At 50.7% G+C, this 5,609-nt stretch overlaps 2 pseudogenes; both read right to left on the reverse strand.

Annotated features, from left to right (window-relative positions):
- Positions 1-1,019: 1,019 nt before the first annotated feature.
- On the reverse strand, positions 1,020-1,158 carry LOC123056334 (uncharacterized; annotated as a pseudogene).
- A 3,138-nt stretch (positions 1,159-4,296) lies between these two features.
- Positions 4,297-5,221, reverse strand: LOC123056169 (cationic peroxidase SPC4-like; annotated as a pseudogene).
- Between the last annotated feature and the right edge of the window lie 388 nt (positions 5,222-5,609).

Below are 5,609 nucleotides of genomic sequence, written 5' to 3' on the forward strand. Positions count from 1 at the left end.
CTACCAACTGAAGTAGGGCCAGGACCCCAAACATCAGAAAATATGAGCTCAAGAGGTTTAGTGGAAATGCTTGTAGACACAGGGTTCGGTAACTGATGACTCTTAGCACACTGACATGAATCACAAACTGTTTCACAATCACGCTCACAACAAACGGGAGCTTATTCTTTTTAAGCAAATGTTCGACTAAGGAAAAAGATGCATGTCCTAATCTATCATGCCACCATGTTGAAGAGACTTTGATGACACCATAGGCTTGTTTATTCAATCTCCTAAGCTCCGGAATCAACGGGTAAAGCCCTCGAACGCATCTACCTCGATACAGGATTTTCTTCGTGACCTGATCCTTGATCAAAAAGAAAAAGGATGAAACTCAAGGAATACATGGTTGTTATTAATGGCAATGCGATGAACTGAAAGGAGATTTTTCGAAGCACTAGGAACATGCAAATTTTTTCTTAGACGGATATTTCTATGGGGAGTTTTAAGCACTGAATGACCAACGTGGCTAATGCTCATACCTTCTCCGTTGGCAGTGTGAACTTGGTCTTGCCCGCGATACTTCTCACGAACTGTCACCTTTTCTAGCTCACTGGTGATGTGGTCAGTTGCGCCACTATCCACATACCAGTTCGTGTCGATGCCGTAGGAGCCATCTGCTGCGCCTGCGACCTTCTCATCTTGAGACGACTCGCCGTCGTCTTCATAGCGATACCAGCAATCGCGTGCGGTGTGGCCTAGCTTGCCGCAGATTTGGCATCGCGGCGCGTCGGGGTTGGCACGAGGTCTGCCACCACGGCGGCCCTTGTTGTTGTTGTTGAAGGGCCGCCCGCCGCCGCCACCACGAGAGGAGTTGCCGCCGCTGCTGTTTCCGCCTGCTGGCGGCTTGCCCTTGCCGCACGGTGGTCCGCGGTAGCATGAGGAGCCGCCACTGCGGCCGCCGTGGCCTCCATGAGCGACCACGTTTGCAGACAACCTGAAACCCCCGCCCGAGGTGTCGTTGTAGAGGGCGAGGCGCTGATCAAAGTTGCTCATCTGAGCATAGAGATCATCGTGGCTGATGGTGTCGGTGCGGGCGTCGTTGGCGGAGACGAGGGGCTGGTACTCCATGTCGAGGCCGGCGGTGATGTAGCAGACGAGCTCATCGTCATCGATGGGCTTTCCAGCGGCCGCGAGCTCATCTGCGAGTGCCCTCATGTGGGCGAAGTAGGCAACAACAAATTGCGTCCCTTTCTGCGCCGTGGAGAGAGCAACTCAGATGTTGTTGACGCGGGCTCGAGATTGCGACGAGAACATGTGGGCAAGAGCTGCCCAGAGCTCGTGCGGCGTGGCGATGGAGGTAACCTGCACGAGGACCTTTTTGGTGAGGGTATTGAGCAAGTATCCGAGTACCTACTGCCCTTCTCTCAACTAGATTGGATGGAGAGGGTTCGGAGTCTGCTCTTCTTTCCCGTCTTTGTCCTTCGTGGTGAGGATCTTGACAGGTTCCGGCATGGTGCCGTCGGCATAGCCGAAGAGGCCAGCTCCCCTCAGCTGCGGTGTCACCTGCGCACGCCATAGGACGTAGTTGGTGCGGGTGAGCTTCTCTGCAACCTGCCCAAGGGAAGCCTGGGCGGCGCTGGAGGAGGACGACATGGCTGGCTATGGGTGTTTTTGCTAGATGTGATGGATAGAGGTGGCTCTGTATACCATGTGAAGAAGCGGAGAACGTCGTACCTCTCTCGAGGCGACGGATTCGTGCTGATAAGCATACAAGTTTGTTGAGATTACATCTTGGGGTCCAAGGAAAGTAGAGATAAGATAAAGATGAAAAGATTACAATCATATACTCTAACAAACCTAGACCGAGACTTATCTCAACATAACCGGTGCGTGGTGCGCCCCTTGGAACCTGACCATCATGTTGTTTAACAGAAAATGATTGTTAACCCCAACAAAAAGACCAAAAGGCATCTCATACACGTTTTTCGTGTAGGTTGTGTTGAATGTACCCACATCACCAAAAAACCTGTACATATTGCATTCGACTGCTTCCGTTAGTCCACATGAGGCTTTTGACCTTACTTGTTCTCTGCCAAAACTTTATATGTCAAACCAGGGTCATGATTGACAATGTCTGCAAACACCTCCAAAGTCTTCCTAACATCATCTTCTGCCCGCTCAGGGCTGATCTTCCCACAAATGTTCCTTAAGAGTCCTCTTCGTGAATGGCACCTTCTCGATCGACCCAAAAAAAACTGCCAATGATGTTGTACACCTTTCCAAGATTCACATTATTCTCCCTTAGCTGGTAGCTGCTTTATCAAATCTTTAGTGTACACATGAATGTGCTTGTGAGACGGCCCATGCACTTTTTCACCCATCGTCAATGACATAGAGTGGTTGTGGCTTTTTCACGGCGCTCAGTGATGTATCAACTGTTGTCTGCTGCGCGCAACAACCTAATCAAGGCTGGACACTCACATCTGCAGGACCTACTGTTCTCCGTTTCCGGTTTGCCCTGCATGTTTTTTACCACGACAATTGGTCAAACACTTCCCTACGCGCCATAAAATACATTACGGAAATGAAAACTCACCAAGCACCCGCACACAATCTCCTGCATGCACTTTGTCCTCTCCGCGTTCAATCTGCTTTTACCATATCTAATAGCAAAGCCTATCTCACACGAATACAGATTGAAGAAGTCGTATGCCTCACCTAACGAATCAAAACTTAGCCCGAATTCGGGCCTTATCACACTCTTCGACGGCTCTTCTGCATACTTGCAAATCGACTGCTCCGTAGAAATAATATGGGAAGGACATGGTGTCCTGTCTGGTGGCACACTACCCAGGCGTAAGCTGTTATCATGGAAACCAAAATTCAAATTTTCTTTCCTAACAATTTTTTCATTGTATGGAACAAGGCTAGCAACATGGTGCCTGTGGTTATTCCTGGGGGGGGGGGGGGGGGGGGGGGGTTAATATGGGTGCGGAACGAAGTGGTCCAATTTGTTCAGATTAACTATCCAGTTTTTAACTGCTGTTTTTGCTTGAACTACATACTATGAATTAAGCTAAGTTCTTACTGAATATAAGCAACGCACAAATGATGTTCAGTCAGGACAGGAGACATAAAAGATGTAATCCTACAACTCCACGTATTTCATTTCGTACCTTTTTGTCCACCCAGGGGGCCTGCCGATTGACTCTGTCAGTCGACTGCCCAGACCTCGTCGGCGATGAATCATGTCGTCGCCGGACTCCAGCTCGTGTACTATTGTTGCCCTCGACGCCGATTTTTTGACCGCAACCAGAGCCAACATCTGATTCCGCAGGGAGGGCAGCTCCTGGTCCGCTGTTTACTAACAAGGACATAGGGACCGGATCTGGCTGGTCATGGCTATCGGCGAACTCCTCATGCAGGGGGAACCTGAGAATCCAACGGCAACGGCGGCGGCCATGTTGCGTCAGTGAAAACACACTGAAAATTGTTGAAAAACTTAGCAGATTTGAAGTCTCTAACCTGTCAACGACATTGAGGAGGAACTCCATGCGAGCATCATCCATTTTTCCTCGCAAATGGTTACCGGCGCAAAACGAACGCCGCAAGTGCAATGGTAGGGGGCTGGGCACCAGCGCAAATCAGGGTTCGGAAGGTTTTCCAGAATGAACAACGACGTGCTAGATGGACTGGGGGATTTGGTCTGACAGACGGCTCAGCTTTTACCCCAACGTCCTGTTCCTCTGATCTGATCCTAGGCACGGTAAAAACACTAACTTTCTGGTCGACGGACCAGCTACCTCACACGTCTCCGTTGTCCCACCGCTATGCCGGGGTTCCACATACAATGCACTGTTCCGTCCCGTATTTCACCTCCCGCCTAATTTCCACAATTCGGCGTTAGATGCGTCAGGCCTCTTTTCCCGGATCCCAAGCGTGGAACGGAAGGAGAGGATATCGGGACCAGCTGGGCTCGGGCACCAAATCGCCTTGTCCTCTAGAATACCCTTTTTTTTAGAAGTTTTGGACCCTCTTTTTCTGATGCGTGTCCATAGGCAAGGTGTGAGGTGAAGCCCGGGGTCCAAAAATATCTGGAAGATGACAAAGAATGGAACAGATGAACAAGAGAAGTCTGGACATGATCATCAATGATGCCCTCTGATCTTTACACATATTTTTACGAATCATTGACACAACATGCCGGTCCTATCTAACATAAACAAGCAAAATTCAAAACTGGGGTAAAACTGTGTTAAAAGTCTCCAAAATCTGATATCTCGATAGAAGTTCCACTAAATGGGGTAATATGTGTCACAACTGTACAACTATAGGGTAAAAAGTGGAATTCACTCTTTCGTGCTCGAAGTCATTGGCGCACTTGTCCTTCAGCATCGTGGCGAACTTGGGGTCGATGGGCGGGTTCGGCCCGAAGCCCGCCTTGAAGCGGTCCTCGAAGAGCGAGCAGTGCGCGACACCGAAGGTGTGCGCGCCGGAGAGGGCCACCAGGTCTGCCACGTTGAGGCCACGGTCCTTGAAGAACTGGATGAGCAGGGGCATTGGAAAGGAGGGCCCCGTCAGCTTGTTGATCAGGGCAGGCGCCGGGACGAGGGCGTCGCGGCGGCCGTGGGCCACGTCGAATCGTGGCCCACCGTCCTTGAAGACCGCTTCGCGGGTGGCAAGCACGGTGATGTCGGCGCAGGACACCTTGTTGTCCTTGCAGGCGGTGTGCACCGTGTTGCGGATGCGCTCGATGAGGTCCAGCGCCACCCGCCGAAGCGTCTTGTTGGGCCCCGCCCTCTGCTCACCGTCGGTTGCGTTAAGGAGAACCGATGCGTCGCAGCCCTGTAACCACAGTATGGTAATGATAAGGGTTATTCAATCATACATAGTACATACATACATAAATACAAGACCTTATGGTTTCATTGAATGAAAGAAACTGGAGAGGACGGCCTCTCTTTGCTAAAAAAAAAATACTATTACATACTACATACATACATATTCCTGACGTTGGTACGCACCTGGGTGAAGCAGTCATGGAAGAGGATGCGGATGAGGCCGGGCGCGACGCCCGGAAGGTCTCCGCCACATGGAATGCCACGATTTGATCCAGCTGCGGGCACGCCTTCTTGTAGAAGTCAGGGGACAGACCCCCAGCGGCTGCTGCCGAATGGGCGGCGCAGACCAAGGCCAGCAGTACAATAACGGCTGCTGCTGCCCTCGACGCCATTGCTGAAGCCGAGCTTCCTCTTGCTTGCACCTAGATAGATAGCTATGGCCTATGAGGGAGGGGACGGTCGTGTGGCTTGCACAAGATACCCCCTACTAATACAATTAATATCTATCGGAGGGAGTAGCTTAGAATGATAGTATCAAGAAGATACGAACACAATAAGCACACACCCGATCTATCCGTACTTAGGATGCACACAAATGAACATCAAAGCACACACATAAAAAATCACATCAACAACTAGCAAACTAAGGGCGTCTCCAACACCGACCCACAAATTCCTCCGGTATATGCCCGTTTTTATGTCTGGACGTGGTTCGCGGACATGATACGGGAGGGAGCCATCCAACGCTAATTACGAAGTATTCGACTGGGAGGGGAAAAAGCAGGT

Source organism: Triticum aestivum, chromosome 2D (genome assembly GCF_018294505.1).
Source record: "Triticum aestivum cultivar Chinese Spring chromosome 2D, IWGSC CS RefSeq v2.1, whole genome shotgun sequence".
NCBI classification, from domain to species: domain Eukaryota; kingdom Viridiplantae; phylum Streptophyta; class Magnoliopsida; order Poales; family Poaceae; genus Triticum; species Triticum aestivum.